Raw genomic sequence first — 21,046 nt, forward strand, 5'->3', positions numbered from 1 at the left:
CATGTAGACATGGTCAAGACAATCTCCTGCAGTTCAAACCGAGTATCAGTATGGGGAAGAAAGGTGATTTGAGTGCCTTTGAACGTGGCATGGTTGTTGTTGCCAGAAGGGCTGGTCTGAGTATTTCAGAAACTGCTGATCTACTGGGATTTTCACGCACAACCATCTCTAGGGTTTACAGAGAATGGTTCGAAAAAGAAAAAACATCCAGTGAGCGGCAGTTCTGTGGGCGGAAATGCCTTGTTGATGCCAGAGGTCAGAGGAGAATGGGCAGACTAGTTCGGGATGATAGAAAGGCAACAGTGACTCAAATCGCCACCTGTTACAACCAAGGTAGGCAGAAGAGCATCTCTGAACGCACAGTATGTCGAATTTTGAGGCAGATGGGCTACAGCAGCAGAAGACCACTACGGGTGCCACTCCTTTCAGCTAAGAACAGGAAACTGAGGCTACAATTTGCACAAGCTCATCGAAATTGGACAGTAGAAGATTGGAAAAACGTTGCCTGGTCCGATGAGTCTCGATTTCTGCTGCGACATTCGGATGGTAGGGTCAGAATTTGGCGTCAACAACATGAAAGCATGGATCCATCCTGCCTTGTATCAACGGTTCAGGCTGGTGGTGGTGGTGTCATGGTGTGGGGAATATTTTCTTGGCACTCTTTGGGCCCCTTGGTACCAATTGAGCATCGTTGCAACGCCACAGCCTACCTGTTGCTGACCATGTCCATCCCTTTATGACCACAGTGTACCCAATATCTGATGGCTACTTTCAGCAGGATAATGCGCCATGTCATAAAGCTGGAATCATCTCAGACTGGTTTCTTGAACATGACAATGAGTTCACTGTACTCAAATGGCCTCCACAGTCACCAGATCTCAATCCAATAGAGCATCTTTGGGATGTGGTGGAACGGGAGATTCGCATCATGGATGTGCAGCCGACAAATCTGCAGCAACTGTGTGATGCCATCATGTCAATATGGACCAAAATCTATGAGGAATGCTTCCAGCACCTTGTTGAATCTATGCCGGGTCCAACCCGTTACTAGCATGGTGTACCTAATAAAGTGGTCGGTGAGTGTATATGACTATGATGAAGTAGCGCAATACAGAAATATTCTGCATGTTTCCCAGGAGCAAAATATATCTCTAATTCACAGCCGGGCGCAGAAGACAGCCTCCTCAGTGGGAGGGGAAAGTATACTGCCAGGATCAGGGGCAGACGACACACCCAATGGACCACCGCAAGCGATTAGGTAAGCCGACTCCTGGGTGCGGAGTCTAAGTGGCACACGGTTTCCGCTAGAGCCCACCGCAAAGTGGTTGAACTTGCTGAGGCAGGATACCACCTGCTAAAGTTGTGGACAGGCAGGGGGTCAGGACAGGCGTCACTGGATTGGAGTCAGGAAGAAAGCAGAAAGTCAGGGCTGGCAGCAGAGAATGCACAGTGAACGAGGGATAAGCTTTCTCTAAAGCACAAGGCTCAAAGATTTAGCAGGGGATACAAGAAGGGGCTATGAATTTAACAGGGAAGGTGTTGTGCACACCCTAGGGGCAGAGCTGTGCGCCGGAGAGTGGGGAACGTCGCTGGAGCAATGGAAGGTAAGAAACACTGCAGCCGACTTTAGAGGCACAGGGAGGCATACGGGTGTGCTTGTGACCCGTGACCTGTGGCACCCGTGACATACTCCTTGCTCACTGTAACACCCTGGAGGTTCTATGGTAACACCCCCATTAGTATGATTTTAAATGTTAATTTTAGAGGGAATGGGGCCATCCTATTTTATTCACTTGCACTTTTATAGCCATATTTTAGTTACAAAACTGTGAAGAGAATTTAAATCAAGAGATGTAAAATGTAGATTACAGTTCTGTGAACTCCTCCTTTTTTGAACTCCGCTTGTTTAACCCCTTAAGCCACCATGACGTTGAGGAACGAACGTTATGATGAGCTTCTCTTTAGGCCACCATGATATTCCCCAACATCATGTGGATTGCATAGGCTCAGAAGCCTGTGCGATCTGTGCAGGAGGCCGGCTGTATGTGACAGCTAAGCCTCTGCATGAGCAGTCGGGATCAAGATAGTCTCAATCACGGCTGTTTAACCCTTTAGGTGCCGCCATGGTCAAACATGACCGCAGCACCTAAAGGAGATACCCACCTCTCCTCCCAGCAATCACCCCCCCCCCTCGCTAATGGGGGTGCCGATCGTCTACACGTCTCCAATGCAGGACCCCAGGGTTGCCTTACATGACTGCCTGCTGGGTATGCATTTGCATAGGCTGCCATACATCAGTTTATGATGATCAAAAAGTTTAATAAAATTGTTTTAATACAATATAAAAGTCCCCTAAATGCCCCTTATAGTGTAAAACTCCCAAACACAATAAAATGTGAAATTCACCACATCAACAGCATATATAGGGTATCGCCACGTCCATAACAACCCATACGATAAAAAAAAACATTACCGAACCCGTATGGTAAACGCCTTACAATAAAAAAAAAACAAAGCAAAAATTATGATTTTTGTGCATCCAACCAAACAAAAAACACCATAAAAAGTGATGAAAAAGTTATATATACTCCTGCCCGACACCACTAAAAAGTAAAACTTGTCCCACAAAAAAAATATCCCCTAAAAAGCTCAATCAACAAAATAATAAAAATTTTGCAATGCAGTTTTTATTTTGTAGAACAAGTCAAGAATAAAAAAAGTTATATAAATGGAATATCATCGTAACTGTACGACTTGTGTATAAAACACTAAAAACCCCATAAATTTCAATTACTGAATAGATTCTTTTTGGCCAACCGCAAAACAAGCTAATAAAGGTTAAACAATGGGGTATTGCGTCTCCAAATATAGTGTGACTGCAATCCTTGAGGGGTCTAGTTTTTAAAATGTGTTCACCCTTTGGAGGTTTTTATTATATTAGGGGCTCAGCCAATGCAACATAGCGTTCCAGCAAAATCCGCCAATGGACGCTCCTTCCCTTCCAAAGCCGCGCAGTGTGCCCATACAGCAGTTTCTGATAACATGTGGGATATCATTGCATTCTAGAGAAACTGGGTAACATTTACTTCTTTAACCCCTTCTAAAAATAGAAATTCAAAGGCGTCTGCGAGCCCCGGGGAGCACTGGTGAGCCCGCGACCCGCCATATGAGTGACACAGGCAGATTTGAAAAATCGGGGTGTGTTCTAAGGGTGAAAATGAGCTTAGTCCTTAACCCCTTAAAGAGGACCTTTCACCTCTCAAAACTGCACTAGAGTAAGCAGCTCTTAGTGCTACATCATATGCCACAGTGTTGCACTGCTAACGTTATGGGAAACCTCCGATAACACTAACAAACACTGCAGCACTGTACAATTGAAAATGCCAGAAATGGTGGGGTGTATTCATAAGTGAAGCTCAGCAGTCACCACCGGCCTATGGAGCAAGAGGGCAACCCTTTGGCCCCACCTCATGAATGCACCCGACCACTTACAGTGCTGTCAGGCGTTTTCAAGTGTATAGCGCTGCAGTGTTTGTTAGCATTATTGGAGGTTTCCGATAACGCTAGCAGTGTAACACTGCGGCATATGCTGTAGCACTAGCAGCTGCTTATGCAACACCCCTGCGGATGCAAAGGGTGAAGTAGGTGTTGCAAAAGTGTCCCTCTCTATGTCAGAAGCTGTAACATGAGAGACTTAGTAATTACAACCTGTGAATACTGCCTGGAAAGGCAACAGTTAACTATGTGTAAGTAATTAACCAATGAGTTGGCTGGATTGTAAACTGGAGTGTGATTGGAGAGGTGCTACCACCTGACCAGGGGGAGTAATAAAACCCACTTAACCTAATCCCAGGACCAGAGTCAGGAGACTCCAATCAAGAGCAGCAGCTTCCACAGTTTGGACACAGCTCCATACCAGCCTGTATCTACTACCATGCTGGTGCATTATTCCTCAGGACTACTCTCGATGTTGCCTCCGTCTGATCCCTGGATTAGGCTATCTACCACCACGGGCTTCCCTATCCATTACCCATGGACTTATCTTACAGACACTGAGAGGTTGCCCCAGGGAGAACCAGTGCATCAGCCACTCCCTCCATATTTTTTGCACACATCACCTGCTGGAGACCTGCCAGGCTGTAGGCAGTCCTCCAGTCCCCATACCAGCACGCCCTAGGCCGCAATAGCCAGCCACTCCGGTATTCTGGGCCCTGGCTGCCTCTAGGCCCCCAGAATAGGCTAGGCCCCCGTGGGAGATGTTGCACTTACTTTAGTAAGCAGCTCCCAGTGCAGTTTTTAGAGGTGACAGGTTCTCTTTTCACCTTCCTGACACGGCCCAATTTTTTCAAATCTGTGTATGCTTTAACATATCCAAGTGATTTTGAAATTGTTTTCACTTGACACTTTGTTCTTCATACCATGGTAATGACAGAAACTGACGCGTTTCGAACTAAATGCGGTTCTTAATCATAGTCAAGTGGACTATGGTTGACTGGTTGACTATGATTAAGGACAGCATTTAGTTCGAAACGCATCAGGTTCTGTCATTACCATGGTACCTTTTTAACCAGTTTTTTAAAAGGATGAAATAAAAACTAAGTTTTATACTTATGATTTAATATATTTTTTGCCTGGTTGCTGGATTCACGTACTTTTCCTCTGAATATGCACTGAATCGGCTCAGTTAGTCCGAGCACCGGCTCTCAACACGTGGCTACAAGAAATGGGTGAGCTGAAAAAAACTTTTTCTCTTTTTGTCTAAATTTGCCTACTTTGTACTCCATGTTAGTTGAAAAACATTGGTGGTATGTGTTGCATCTATTTATGAGAAAATCAGATATTTGGTGAAAATTTGGAAAAATTTGTGAATGTTCTACTTTTTCCACAGTCATAGCAGCAAAAAAAAACTTAATAAATGATTTTTAACGAATGTCTACTTTATGTTAGCATGTAGAGATGAGCGAACATGCTCGTCCGAGCTTGATGCTCGTTCGAGCATTAGCGTACTCGAAACTGCTCGTTGCTCGGACGAATACTTCGCCCGCTCGAGAAAATGGCAGCTCCCGCCGTTTTGCTTTTTGGCGGCCAGAAACAGAGCCAATCACAAGCCAGGAGACTCTGCACTCCACCCAGCATGACGTGGTACCCTTACACGTCGATAGCAGTGGTTGGCTGGCCAGATCAGGTGACCCTGGGATAGACTAGCCGCTGCCCGCGCTGCTCGGATCATTCTGTGTCTGGATGCCGCTAGGGAGAGAGCTGCTGCTGGTCAGGGAAAGCGTTAGGGTGTTCTATTAGCTTACTGTTAGGCAGGAGTGATTCTCCAAGAACCCAACAGCCCTTCTTAGGGCTACAATAACGTTCTACTTTTTTTTTTTTTTATTTGCATCTAGTACCATTTTGTGAGGAATTAGCAGGGGGACTTGCTACCGTTGTGTTTAGCTCTTAGTGGCACACATATCCACCTCAAACACCAAAGTGGGAAAATTTAGTAGGGGTTGGATTTCAATTAGGCACAGTCTGCCATTTTTCCTTTTTTATTTTACGTTTATTTTGTTTAATAACTCAGTGTCATCTCATCTGGCATAGTAGTGTGCTTTCATACTTGGCTAGAAAATAGCCATAGGAGAATCCAAACGGCTTACGCCTACAGTAGCGTTATATATTTGATTTCTGGTTGATCTACTGGTGGCTGTACTTGCTGCAGTGCATCTACTAGCCAATTGTGAGCAATTTGTAGTGAGACTTGCGACCGCTGTGTTTTGCGCTTAGTGACGCACATATCCATTGCAAAGACCGAAGTGGGAAAATTTAGCAGGGGTTGGATTTCAATTAGGCACAGTCTGCCATTTGTCCTTTTTTATTTTACGTTTATTTTGTTTAATAACTCAGCGTCATCTCATCTGGCATAGTAGTGTGCTTTCATACTTGGCTAGAAAATAGCCATAGGAGAATCCAAACGGCTTACGCCTACAGTAGCGTTATATATTTGATTTCTGGTTGATCTGCTGGTGGCTGTACTTGCTGCAGTGCATCTACTAGCCAATTGTGAGCAATTTGTAGTGAGACTTGCGACCGCTGTGTTTTGCGCTTAGTGACGCACATATCCATTGCAAAGACCGAAGTGGGAAAATTTAGTAGGGGTTGGATTTCAATTAGGCACAGTCTGCCATTTGTCCTTTTTTATTTTACGTTTATTTTGTTTAATAACTCAGCGTCATCTCATCTGGCATAGTAGTGTGCTTTCATACTTGGCTAGAAAATAGCCATAGGAGAATCCAAACGGCTTACGCCTACAGTAGCGTTATATATTTGATTTCTGGTTGATCTGCTGGTGGCTGTACTTGCTGCAGTGCATCTACTAGCCAATTGTCAGCAATTTGTAGTGAGACTTGCGACCGCTGTGTTTTGCGCTTAGTGACGCACATATCCATTGCAAAGACCGAAGTGGGAAAATTTAGTAGGGGTTGGATTTCAATTAGGCACAGTCTGCCATTTGTCCTTTTTTATTTTACGTTTATTTTGTTTAATAACTCAGCGTCATCTCATCTGGCATAGTAGTGTGCTTTCATACTTGGCTAGAAAATAGCCATAGGAAAATCCAAACGGCTTACGCCTACAGTAGCGTTATATATTTGATTTCTGGTTGATCTGCTGGTGGCTGTACTTGCTGCAGTGCATCTACTAGCCAATTGTGAGCAATTTGTAGTGAGACTTGCGACCGCTGTGTTTTGCGCTTAGTGACGCACATATCCATTGCAAAGACCGAAGTGGGAAAATTTAGTAGGGGTTGGATTTCAATTAGGCACAGTCTGCCATTTGTCCTTTTTTATTTTACGTTTATTTTGTTTAATAACTCAGCGTCATCTCATCTGGCATAGTAGTGTGCTTTCATACTTGGCTAGAAAATAGCCATAGGAGAATCCAAACGGCTTACGCCTACAGTAGCGTTATATATTTGATTTCTGGTTGATCTGCTGGTGGCTGTACTTGCTGCAGTGCATCTACTAGCCAATTGTGAGCAATTTGTAGTGAGACTTGCGACCGCTGTGTTTTGCGCTTAGTGACGCACATATCCATTGCAAATACCGAAGTGGGAAAATTTAGTAGGGGTTGGATTTCAATTAGGCACAGTCTGCCATTTGTCCTTTTTTATTTTACGTTTATTTTGTTTAATAACTCGGTGTCATCTCATCTGGCATAGTAGTGTGCTTTCATACTTGGCTAGAAAATAGCCATAGGAGAATCCAAACGGCTTACGCCTACAGTAGCGTTATATATTTGATTTCTGGTTGATCTGCTGGTGGCTGTACTTGCTGCAGTGCATCTACTAGCCAATTGTCAGCAATTTGTAGTGAGACTTGCGACCGCTGTGTTTTGCGCTTAGTGACGCACATATCCATTGCAAAGACCGAAGTGGGAAAATTTAGTAGGGGTTGGATTTCAATTAGGCACAGTCTGCCATTTGTCCTTTTTTATTTTACGTTTATTTTGTTTAATAACTCAGCGTCATCTCATCTGGCATAGTAGTGTGCTTTCATACTTGGCTAGAAAATAGCCATAGCAATAGGATAGCATTGTTTGGTTTTAAAAACTCAAAAACACAAAAAAAAAAAAAAACACAAAAAAAAGTAAAAAAAAAATTAAAGCTATAACTCTCATTTTAAAAATGTTTAACCCGAGGGCTAGGGGTAGAGGACGAGGGCGGGGACGTGGGCGTCCAACTACTGCAGGGGTCAGAGGCCGTGGTCCTGGCCGGGGTGAGACACCACCTGCTTATGAGGGAGCAGGGGAACGCCGCAGAGCTACACTCCCTAGGTTCATGTCTGAAGTTACTGGGACTCGTGGTAGAGCACTGTTGAGGCCAGAACAGTGCGAACAGGTGATGTCGTGGATTGCTGACAATGCTTCGAGCAATTTGTCCACCAGTCAGTCTTCCACGCAGTCCACCCATGTCACCGAAATCGCCACTCCTCCAGCTCCTGCACCTCAGCCTCCTCCCCCCCAGTCTGCCCCCTCCCAGGAAAATTTGGCATTTGAACCGGCATACTCTGAGGAACTGTTTTCTGGACCCTTCCCACAGTCACAAACCACTTGTCCGGTTGCTGCTGAGCAATTTTCCGATGCCCAGGTTTTCCACCAGTCACAGTCTGTGGGTGATGATGACCTTCTTGACGTAGTGGAAGTGTGTAAAGAGGTGTCCGACGATGAGGAGACACGGTTGTCAGACAGTGGGGAAGTTGTTGTCAGGGCAGGAAGTCCGAGGGGGGAGCAGACTGAGGGATCGGAGGATGATGAGGTGACAGACCCAAGCTGGGTTGAGAGGCCGGGTGAACACAGTGCTTCTGAGACGGAGGAGAGTCCTCGACCAGAACAGGTTGGAAGAGGCAGTGGTGGGGCCAGACGGAGAGGCAGGGCCAGAGCTGGTGCATCAGCGCCAAATGTGTCAACTAGTGAAGCTCCCGTGGCGAGGGCTCTTGCGGCGAGGGCTAGATCTTCAGAAGTCTGGAGGTTCTTTAAGGAAACACCGGATGACCGACGGACTGTGGTGTGCAACATTTGCCAAACCAGGCTCAGCAGGGGTTCCACCACTACTAGCTTAACTACCACCAGTATGCGCAGGCATATGAATGCTAAACACCCCACTCAGTGGCAACAAGCCCGTTCACCTCCGGCCGTGCACACCACTGCTCCTTCCCCTGTGTCAGCTGATAGTCAGCCCACTGCCCAGGACCTTGCCACAAAAACCCCATCGTCGCCTCCACGATCCTCCACAGCATCCACCAGCGTTCAGCTCTCCATACCCCAGACGCTGGAGCGGAAACGCAAATATAGTGCAACCCACCCGCACGCCCAAGCCCTTAATGTGCACATCTCCAGATTGCTTAGCCTGGAGATGCTGCCCTATAGGCTAGTAGAGACCGAGGCCTTTCGCAACCTCATGGCGGCGGCCGCCCCTCGGTATTCGGTCCCCAGCCGCCACTACTTTTCCCGATGTGCCGTCCCAGCCCTGCACCAGCACGTGTCAGACAACATCACCCGTGCCCTGACCAACGCCGTTTCTGACAAGGTCCACCTGACCACGGACACGTGGACGAGTGCTGCCGGGCAGGGCCACTATATATCGCTGACGGCACATTGGGTTAACTTGGTGGAGGCTGGGACCGAGTCTGACCCTGGGGCTGGTCATATACTGCCGACGCCGAGGATTGCGGGGCCTACCTCGGTCCAGGTGTTTCAGGCCTACTATGCCTCCTCCTCCTCCCACCCCTCCTCCACCTCCTCCTCCGAACTACCATCCGTGGGCACGGCGCCATCAGTCGGTAGCTCTAGGCACAGCAGCAGTGCCGTCGCTAAGCGACAGCAGGCGGTGCTCAAACTGCTGAGCCTAGGCGATAAAAGGCACACCGCCCAAGAGCTATTACAGGGCATCACGGCGCAGACTGATCTGTGGCTGGCACCGCTGAACCTGAAGCCAGGCATGGTTGTGTGTGACAACGGCCGTAACCTGGTGGCGGCTCTGCAACTCGGCAGACTGACACATGTGCCATGCCTGGCCCATGTGTTAAATCTGATAGTTCAGCGTTTCCTCAAGACATACCCCAATCTGTCAGATTTGCTCACGAAGGTGCGCCGCATCTGTGCGCATTTCAGGAAGTCCAGCACAGATGCTGCCACTCTCAGGGCAGCGCAGCGCCGCCTCCAACTGCCCGCTCACCGACTGTTGTGCGACGTGCCCACGAGGTGGAATTCAACACTGACCATGTTATCCAGAGTTTACCAGCAGCGCCGAGCCATTGTAGACTGCCAGATGTCAACTTCCACCAGAACTGGTAGTCAGGTCAGTCAGCTTCCTCAAGTCTACAATGAGGAGTGGACGTGGATGTCTGATATCTGTCAGGTGCTGAGTAACTTTGAGGAGTCAACACAGATGGTCAGTGGCGATGCCGCCATCATCAGCCTCACCATCCCGCTGCTTGGCCTGTTGAAAAACTCTCTGATCAGCATGAAGTCGGAAGCTTTGCGCTCGTCACAAGAGACGGGGGAAGAAGATTCCCTTGTTGATAGCCAAAGCACCCTTAGGTCTGTTTCTCAGCGCATATCGGAGGAGGTGGAGGTGGAGGAGGATGAGGAGGAAGAGGAGGAGAATGTTGGCGAGACACAAGAGGGGACCATTGTTGAGTCCTTTACTGTTCAGCGTGTATGGGCAGAAGAAGAGGAGTTGGAGGAGTTGGAGGAGGAGGAAATGGACAGTCAGGCCAGTGAGGGGAGTGAATTCTTACGCGTTGGTACTCTGGCGCATATGGCAGATTTCATGCTAGGCTGCCTATCCCGTGACCCTCGCGTTTAAAGAATTTATTCCAGCACCGATTACTGGGTGTTCACTCTCCTGGACCCACGGTACAAGCAAAATCTTTCCACTCTCATCCCTGCAGAGGAAAGGAGTGTGAGAATGCATGAATACCAGCAGGCCCTGGTGCACAAGCTGAAACAGTATTTCCCTTCTGACAGCGCTAGCGGCAGAGTGCGTAGTTCTGCGGGACAAGTTGCGAGGGAGAGTAGGCGAGCAGGCAGCTTGTCCAGCACTGGCAAGGGTACGCTTTACAAGGCTTTTGCCAGCTTTATGTCACCCCAGCAAGACACTGTCACCTGTCCCCAGTCTCGGCAGAGTAGGGCTGATCTTTACAGAAAGATGGTGAGGGAGTACGTAGCTGACCATACCATCGTCCTAAATGATCACACAGCTCCCTACAACTACTGGGTTTCAAAGCTGGACATGTGGCACGAACTGGCGCTGTACGCCTTGGAGGTTCTTGCCTGCCCTGCCGCTAGCGTCTTGTCCGAGCGAGTTTTCAGTGCAGCTGGTGGCATCATCACCGATAAGCGTACACGCCTGTCGACTGACAGCGCTGACAGGCTGACGCTTATTAAGATGAATAAAGCCTGGATTTCTCATAATTTCCAATCTCCACCAGGTGAAGGAAGCTCAACCTGAATAATTGATCCACTCCTCCTCCTCCTCATTTTCCTCCTTCTCCTCCTCTTTGTACAGTAAAGCAGAGGAAACTGGCTATTTTTTGACAGGGCCCACTGGCTCTTGCTATAGTACTTTATGCATTTAATTTTTCTGGAGGGCCACCGACCCGGTCCTCTGTTTTAAACAATTTTTGGGAGTGCCACATACAGGCACTCAATCTATTCAATTTTTCTGGAGGGCCACCGACCCGTTCCTCTGTTTTAAACAATTTTTGGGAGTGCCACATACAGGCACTCAATCTATTCTATTTTTCTGGAGGGCCACCTACCTGCTCCTCTGGTTTGAAAACTTTTTGGGACTGCCACATACAGGCACTCAATCTATTCAATTTTTCTGGAGGGCCACCTACCTGCTCCTCTGGTTTGAAAACTTTTTGGGACTGCCACATACAGGCACTCAATCTATTCTATTTTTCTGGAGGGCCACCTACCTGCTCCTCTGGTTTGAAAACTTTTTGGGACTGCCACATACAGGCACTCAATCTATTCAATTTTTCTGGAGGGCCACCTACCTGCTCCTCTGGTTTGAAAACTTTTTGGGACTGCCACATACAGGCACTCAATCTATTCAATTTTTCTGGAGGGCCACCTACCTGCTCCTCTGGTTTGAAAACTTTTTGGGACTGCCACATACAGGCACTCAATCTATTCAATTTTTCTGGAGGGCCACCTACCTGCTCCTCTGGTTTGAAAACTTTTTGGGACTGCCACATACAGGCACTCAATCTATTCAATTTTTCTGGAGGGCCACCTACCTGCTCCTCTGGTTTGAAAAATTTTTGGGACTGCCACATACAGGCACTCAATCTATTCTATTTTTCTGGAGGGCCACCTACCTGCTCCTCTGGTTTGAAAAATTTTTGGGACTGCCACATACAGGCACTATCCAAATTAAATTGTCTCCATAGCAGCCTCCACACGTTGTCTCCATTGCTACCTCCAAAAGTCGTCCATATAGCTGCCTCCATACATCGTCCCTTTATCAAACGAGGTGTGTCAGGCAGAAATTTGGGTTGTTTTCATGGATTCCACATCAAAGTTGTTAACTTTGTCGCCACCCTGCTGTGTTATCCACAAAATATACTAATAAACTTTTATCATTTACCAATATTATTTCAGCGCTTCTTGCGCATCTGTTTACATTCCCCTCACCCGCCATATCCTAAACTTATAAGAACGCTACTACACTTGATCTTATACAAAAGGTTCTTAGAAGTGCTGTTTGGGGAGTAGCCTAGAGACAGGGGCTTGGATTGGCGAAAGCTCGCCTGGCAGCGGAGCGCCAACTCCATGCCAAGATCCAACTAACATAGTTTTAACTGCAGAACCTTTAATCTACTACTAGTTCACTGCCTCCATACATGGTCCCCTTATCAAACGAGCTGTGTCAGGCAGAATTTTGGGTTGTTTTCATGGCTTCCATGTTAACTTTGTCGCCACCCTGCTGTGTAATCCACAAAATATACTGGCAAACTTTTATCATGTACCGATATTATTTGAGCGCTTCTTGCTCACCTCCTTTGGTTCCTCTCTGCCACCCATTGGTTTGAAGCCTGAGTCCATTTAGGGTATGTCGCCATGCCACTCTCTAGCCTGCTGCCGCTGCCTCTGCATGCCGTCCCCTATAGTGTCAGGGTCAATTATTGCATGTTTTAGATGCTATCTAGCTTCATTCTGTCACTCTGTCATGGCCATGCTGTTGCCCATAATTTTGGCATAATGGTGCGATTAAGCAGCCTCAGAGGCATCCATGCATGCTGCCCCTGCTGTTTCCTGTCCATTTCCGTGGTGTTTCCATCCTTTTCTGAGGTTCCCAGGTGTTTGGCCAAGCTTCCCTGTGCAGAGCCTTGGTCCCCTTGAAAAATGCTCGAGTCTCCCATTGACTTCAATGGGGTTCGTTATTCGAGACGAGCACTCGAGCATTGGGAAAAGTTCGTCTCGAATAACGAGTACCCGAGCATTTTAGTGCTCGCTCATCTCTATTAGCATGGTTTTTTTAGGCATCCTCTAATTTTTGTAGCAGGTTATGGGGCTTTGAACGTTAGGTGCGATTTTTCACATTTTCATGTTTTTGAGTTATAGTACAGATTGTTACGGATGCGTATGTGGGGTTTTTTGGTAATTTTGTGGGTTTTTTTATACTGTATTACACATGTATAGGAAATAAGACTTTTACTTTTTTTAATTAATCATTTTTATTAGAAAAACTTTATTAAGTGTTTTTTTACTTTTATTCTATACTTTCTAACAGCTTGGCTTGAACAAGCGATGCTCTGATCGCTTGTTCAATCCTTCATTCATACATTCATATAATACCGTGTAATACATATGTATTACACTGTGTTATGTAACACACTGAGCATGCGCATGCTCAGTGTATTACAGCCCGGTCCTGCTAGGAGGCAAGACTCGGCTCCGAGAAGAGGATTGTGCAGCCCCGGGGGGCTGACAGACCCTGGGGCTGCGATCGGAACAGCGGACCCCCCCCGGTGAGCGCAGTGGGAGGTCCGATTCACCTGAGATGCCCCTTATACGCCGCAGTGGAGCCCAAGACAAAATGAGCTGAATGCAAAGTTTTAGTTTTTTATATCCTTTTTCTATGCACAGGATTTTTCAATGTATAATTCTGTGTTTTTGTCATATTGAATAAACATAACAATTAACATATATCTGACTTCAGATAACAGACATAAATACAAAGTAAATGCGTACCAGTTTGTTATGGTGGCAGTTCAAAGACTCAGGATTTTGTGGCTTTAGGTAAGCTTAGTTTATTCATTATTTTTACTTATGGAGAACACCTCATGTAGTCTGATGCTAAAACTAGGGCAGCATCACACTTATCTATGTCCATTTGTTAACTCTTGCACAAATGAAAGTGGGACCTAAGAATAGCCGAAAGAGATGGATTTACAGTGTAAAAGTCTGGCTGCTAACTTCAAAGCTTTTTCACTCTGACTAGATTTGTTTAGAATATTTTACAGATATGAAATACCAAAGCTTTATTCTATTTTATGCCTGACAGCAATGAATGACCTTCAAATAAAATGTTGTGGGAAGTTAAAACATTCTGGTTCAAAGTGAAGGATAATGCGCTATTACCCATTCCAAATCATGTTACAGTGATGTTTCTGACTCCCCTGCTACACAACATAAACTGAGGACTGCAATATTTCCTCTATGTGTAATGCACAAAATTATTATGTATAAAGGCATCAAGTGTGACAAAACCTCTTCTTCATGCAAAACCTATTTTATAAGGCTTTTCAGTATAATACAGTATTTGTCAGTGAATATTAGAGTACTTGATGCCAAACTGTTTTCTTACCTTTCCACAGCCTCTTATCTATCAAACTGAAGCATGATAAACCAGGGACACTTACTCATAGATCCAGGCACTGTGACTGTGGTAAACTTCTTATATTTCTTATCCATGGCCTCCATTCTTCTAATTATATTAAGAATATATAATTATAAATAATAATATGAGCATGAAGGGCTCTGGGGGGCATTACCAAAGGGTGTTACTGTCATACCCTCCTCCCTGCCTGCTCCCTTAGGACTTCCCCATCCCTCTCCGATGTAATCTCACTGCAGCAGAGGAAGTTTCAGCACACAGTGGAAGGGGGAAATGCTCCTTTTTTACATCACAACTACCTGAAGGGGCTGGTAACACCCCTAGATCCCTTCTGGCTCATTTGCATAATGGCCATGCATAACAAATATAATAAGATTACTGGATCTATGAGTAAGCATATCTGGTTTATCATGCTTGATGTTTAGGGTAGATTTTATTTAATTTATCCTATCAATTAGAGTAATAAACAGAACACATATAGTACTTGTCTCTACAGAATTGGTGAAGCCATGGCAGCTTCACAGTCCAATGCAATGCTTTTATGGGTAAATGTTATGCAACATATTTTTTCATACTTCAGGTTTTGGCTTCTATATACTGGTGTAAAATACTAACCAATTACCGACCATGTGAATAGAACCTGGGTCTACTTTCAACCCATGTTTTTAGACTTCGTAAAAATGTTACTAAAAAAAAAACAAATAAATTCCAAATTTATAGAAATGGCTATATAGACTTTACAAAGGAGAAGTGTGCCCTATTGCGCCTTGTTGTATACATCTGAGTCACTATTGTTAAGGAGGTCGGACTGGTTTCGGACGCCATCTTGACTACTGTCCGCCATCTTAGATACAGCGGCCATGTTCCCTGACCATTGTCAAGTTGATGTCATGATTCAAACTTCATTTTATGTAACCTGTTTGCTCGCCTGTCAGCTAATACCCTTTGACATTTAATGAGAAACCAGTCTGTCCTCGATGCTGCATGATATTAGGATTCTGGAGCCGACTAATCTCCTTCTGGCAGAGGAAATTAGTATAAACAATATCTGTGTACAAGGACTCTGAGAACTGAGCACAATTAATTAACTTTTTTCCTAGAATGTGCTGATGTCCAATAGAATCTAGGAATCTTATCTCCTTTCATTTCTATGTGCTAAAATATAGCTGTGTCTGTTTGGAATAAACAGTTTGATTTGAGTGCATCGGAAGACCGGAATGTGTTTTTCTTTTACTCTGTTATCTCGCTGCTGGCAGCTATCTCATCCTCCCTTAATTAGGACTCACCTTACAAAAGTCAAGAGGGCTGTTGGGGCCCTGCATAAAATATCCCTATCAGTATATACCTTTTTTAACTCTAATGTAATTTGCTGTATAGTTGCAGATGGTTCACATTTTTGTGTAGCAAAAAGTGTAGAAACACTTGTGCAAAAATGTTGAATGAAAGCTACTTTATGATGATATTCTACAGCCAATAACAAGAGCAGCAGATGGTAATAAAGCTCCACAGGCTGCAATGTTATCATCTTAACACAATAAGAAAGACTAATTATAGAATAATGACATTTAACAAGCCAAAGAAAAAAGTACATTTGATTTTCTGTCTGAAAAAATTGGCCATATCATATTTAATTTTCCTTGCTAGGAGCAAAAATTCAGCCATTAGATAAATATTGTTCAGTTTTAAAATACAATACAAGCTGATTACCAAAGAAACATATAGGATCCATCTAAATTCGTTATTATATTATTTGTTATACTATTACACTACTTCTTATAAAACAACACCCCACCATTTCTACATTGGGACAGATTTACTGTTAGTGTCTAAGAAGTAGACAAGACCGCCTCAAGCTGCCCAAGACATATCAGTGTTTGATGCTGGATGATACATTTTGTTAAGTTTAAGGTGTAACTTAGGTCATACTCCCAAAAGCCACACATTTCCATAAAGCCGGGCCCACTTGCATAACTAGGGTCCTTTGGGCTCCAGAGCAATATTCCTTATAGGACCCTTCTTCCATTATAATTGAAATATCTAATAATAAGTCTGGCATTTATCAGGAGACTCCTGAATATTCCAAGGGAGCTAGCACATTATATAAACAATCCACTATATATGCCGATTGCCCAAGTTGCCCAAGTTATTGTTGCCGATTGCCCTCCGTCTTTTTGGAAAAGTGAACCCCTCTTTTTTTGCAATGTGCCCTTTATTCTTGCAATAGCTTTTGCCATGAGGCCACTGTGTGTGCCGGTTACTTTGGCACCCTTTGCAGGTTAAGCAAAATGCGCTCGACCCCCCCCCTCTACTAGCGGTGGTGAGAACATAGCCTACAGTGCCTTACAAAAGCATTTGGCCCCCTTGGCCACAGTTCAGTCTTCCATCATAAAGATATAAAATCGTAAATTTTTGGTAAAGAATCATCACATTTGTGAAGGGGAACAAAATTTATTGGATATAATAATAATAATTCCTTGCCAAATCAGTCCCTGTGCCCATAGGGCTCATATCTAATCAACCTATCAGTATGTTTTGGAGTGTGGGAGGAAACCAGAGGAAAATAAACACAGAGAAAACATATAAACTCTTTGCAGATGTTGACTTGGATGGGACTTGAAGCAAGGACCCCAGAGCTGCAAGGCTGTAGTGCTAACTATGCTGCTCAACTTTTGTAAAACATAAGAAACTGAAAAGTGGGGCGTGCAATATTATTCAGCTCCTTTACTTCCAGTGCAGCAAACTCACTGAATGAGGATCTCTGAATGATCCAATGCTGTCCTAAATGGCTGATGATAATAAATATAATCCAACTGTGCGTAATCAAGTCTCTGTATAAATACACCTGCTCTGTGATAGTCTCAGGGTTCTGCATCATGAAGACCAAGGAACATACCAGGCAGATCTGTGATACTGTTTTTAAGAAGTTTAAAGCCAGATTTGGATACAAAAAGATTTCACAAACTTTAAACATCCTAAGGAGCTCTGTGCAAGTGATCATATTGTAATGATCATATTGTAATGGAAGGAGTATCAGAGCGTCCCTCTAAACTTTCATCTCAAACAAGGAGAAGACTGACCAGAGATGCAGCCAAGAGGCCTATGATAACTCTGGATGAACTGCAGAGATCTACAGCCACCCAAGACGCACCAAACACCTGGAAGAAGGTGCTCTGGTCAGATAAAACCATATTGAATTTTTTGGCCACAATGTCAAACGATATGTCTGGTGCAAAATCAACACAACTCATCACCATGGAAACACCATCTCCACCGTCAAACATGGTGGAGGCAGCATCACGGTTTGGGCCTGTTTTTCTTCAGCAGGGACAGGGAAGATGGTTAAAATTGATTGGATGATGGATGGAGCCAAATACAGGACCATTCTGGAAGCAAACCTGTTGCAAAATACCTGAGACTGGGGCGGAGATTTATCTTCCAACAAGACAATGATCCCAAACATAGAGCAAAATGTACAATGGAAGGTTAAAAAGTAAATGTATTCAGGTGTTAGAATGGCCGAGGTTGAACCACATACACTCACCGGCCTCTTTATTAGGTACACCATGCTAGTAACGGGTTGGACCCCCTTTTGCCTTCAGAACTGCCTCAATTCATCGTGGCATAGATTCAACAAGGTGCTGGAAGCATTCCTCAGAGATTTTAGTCCATATTGACATGATGGCATCACACAGTTGCCGCAGATTTGTCGTCTGCACATCCATGATGCGAATCTCCCGTTCCACCACATCCCAAAGATGCACTATTGGATTGAGATCTGGTGACTGTGGAGGCCATTTGAGTACAGTGAACTCATTGTCATGTTCAAGAAACCAGTCTGAGATGATTCTAGCTTTATGACATGGCGCATTATCCTGCTGAAAGTAGCCATCAGATGTTGGGTACATTGTGGTCATAAAGGGATGGACATTGTCAGCAACAATACTCAGGTAGGCTGTGGCGTTGCAACGATGCTCAATTGGTACCAAGGGGCCCAAAGAGTGCCAAGAAAATATTCCCCACACCATGACACCACCACCACCAGCCTGAACCGTTGATACAAGGCAGGATGGATCCATGCTTTCATGTTGTTGACGCCAAATTCTGACCCTACCATCCGAATGTCGCAGCAGAAATCGAGACTCATCAGACCAGGCAACGTTTTTCCAATCTTCTACAGTCCAATTTCGATGAGCTTGTGCAAATTGTAGCCTCAGTTTCCTGTTCTTAGCTGAAAGGAGTGGCACCCGGTGTGGTCTTCTGCTGCTGTAGCCCATCTGCCTCAAAGTTCGACATACTGTGCGTTCAGAGATGCTCTTCTGCCTACCTTGGTTGTAACGGGTGGCGATTTGAGTCACTGTTGCCTTTCTATCAGCTCGAACCAGTCTGCCCATTCTCCTCTGACCTCTGGCATCAACAAGGCATTTCCGCCCATAGAACTGCCACTCACTGGATGTTTTTTCTTTTTCGGACCATTCTCTGTAAACCCTAGAGATGGTTGTGCGTGAAAATCCCAGTAGATCAGCAGTTTCTGAAATACTCAGACCTGCCCTTCTGGCACCAACAACCATGCCACGTTCAAAGGCACTTAAATCACCTTTCTTCCCCATACTGATGCTCGGTTTGAACTGCAGGAGATTGTCTTGACCATGTCTACATGCCTAAATGCACTGAGTTGCCGCCATGTGATTGGCTGATTAGCAATTAAGTGTTAACGAGCAGTTGGACAGGTGTACCTAATAAAGTGGCCGGTGAGTGTATATGTGTAATACAGCCATATTTAAATATGTATATCACACACACATAGGTATAACACAGATATATACAACATTGACATATAAACCCACATATATGCATAAACCAGATATATACTTACACAAACATGCATAAAACAGCCATACACACACACATACATGCATAACATTTATGTGTGCATACCATAGACATATACACAAACATATATGCATAACGCTGATATATACACACATAAATCGTTACTCACTGTATTAATTTTCCCTTATAGTCGGCTTGAACTTTTGGATGCTGTGATCTTACAGGTTTACAGGCAAACAGTTATCCTGATGTGGAGGACAGTAAGCAACTATGGATCTTTCTGGACACTGTATAGAACCCCCCCCCCCCCATCCCTCTATCTTTGTCCTGATTTCAACATTATGGAGCACATTTACTTCCGTCGCGATCCCCGCTGTGTGACGAGGATTCGGGTCTGCCGCAATTCACTAAGATCATGCGTCCAATTTTCTGCATGTGTCGCTTCCCCCGCTGGGGTCCGCGACAAAATTTCCTTTTTAAATGTTTGTGTCACATGAAAGCCGTCATGCAAAATAACCCTCCTAAACTAAATATATTTTCATAAACTGCCATTAGAGAGCATTGCCTCTATCCCTTCATTGTCCCTCTACATGCCTGTAAACCTAAGCAATGAGGTCCTAAAGCTGTATGCAAATGACCTGTGAAATGTCCAATAAAGCATTAGCATATTCAAGCTGTCCACCTTATTCATGAGTGGGAGGCACAGCCACACCCCCAGTGCATGACTGACAGCCTGTATAATGATGTGAGGCTGTATAATGATGTGCTTCCTGGTGCTGGTGGCCCCACCCCCTGCAGCCTGTGTGTGCATGTGTGTGTGTTTAGGAGAGATACAACAGCTCCAGGCAGCCATGTTACAGCAACATGTCAGATTCATGTGTAGCTGATGTCTCTCACCTGTATATTAGGAGGATGCAGCATGTCAGCAGATGCAGCACACACACTAGCAATGCTTTACTATACATTACACACAGACATGAGCAGGGGGAGGAGAAGGGGAGGGGTAACAGGGGTGACATCACTGCCTCTGACCATGTGACATAATGATTTTATAATGATTTTATAATGAATAATGTATGAAATAAGTAGATAAAGGCTGGGATGGGATCCCAACAGGTAGTAGTGACAGGACAAGTGACACAGACCTGATGACAGGTGTCCTTTAAGGCCTACCCTAAATGACCGCATTATTGCAGAACATGAATACTCACTTTTTGGTGGCGTTGTGTAAAGTACACTGCTTTTCAGGCAAAGGAGAAAGCTAAATTTGATTAAATTGATTTGGGATATTTTGGGGAAGCTGGGGCAAATTTGGGATAGTTCACAGCTGCATTGTCTAACTTTGTAATATATAGATTTGTACTATGAAATGAGAAAGACACTTCTGTGACTCCTTTACATGGCCAGATCAGAGTTGTATCCACTTGAAGAAACAATAAAAGTTCTCAATTACAGCAATCAGAGATATCAAAATTCATGAGGAATTGATCTAGAAATACCTCATATATCACTCTCATTGGGGGTCATTTACTAAGGGCCCGATTCGCGTTTTCCCGACGTGTTACCTGAATATTTCCGATTTGCGCAGATTTTTCCTGAATTGCCCCTGGTTTTTGCTGCACGCGATTGGATTGTGGCGCATCGGCGTCGGCATGCACGTGACGGAAATCGGGGGCTTGGCCGAACGGAAACCCGACGGATTCGGAGAAACCGCCTTTTTCTTTTAAAAAAAAAGTGTCGCTGGACGCGCGCTTACCTTCACCAAGTATAGGATCGTGAACTCCGGCGTGCCTCGGCGGACTTCAGCGCAGCAGCGACACC

The sequence above is a fragment of the Engystomops pustulosus genome, chromosome 4 (assembly GCF_040894005.1).
Source record: "Engystomops pustulosus chromosome 4, aEngPut4.maternal, whole genome shotgun sequence".
Taxonomy (NCBI): Eukaryota; Metazoa; Chordata; class Amphibia; order Anura; family Leptodactylidae; genus Engystomops; species Engystomops pustulosus.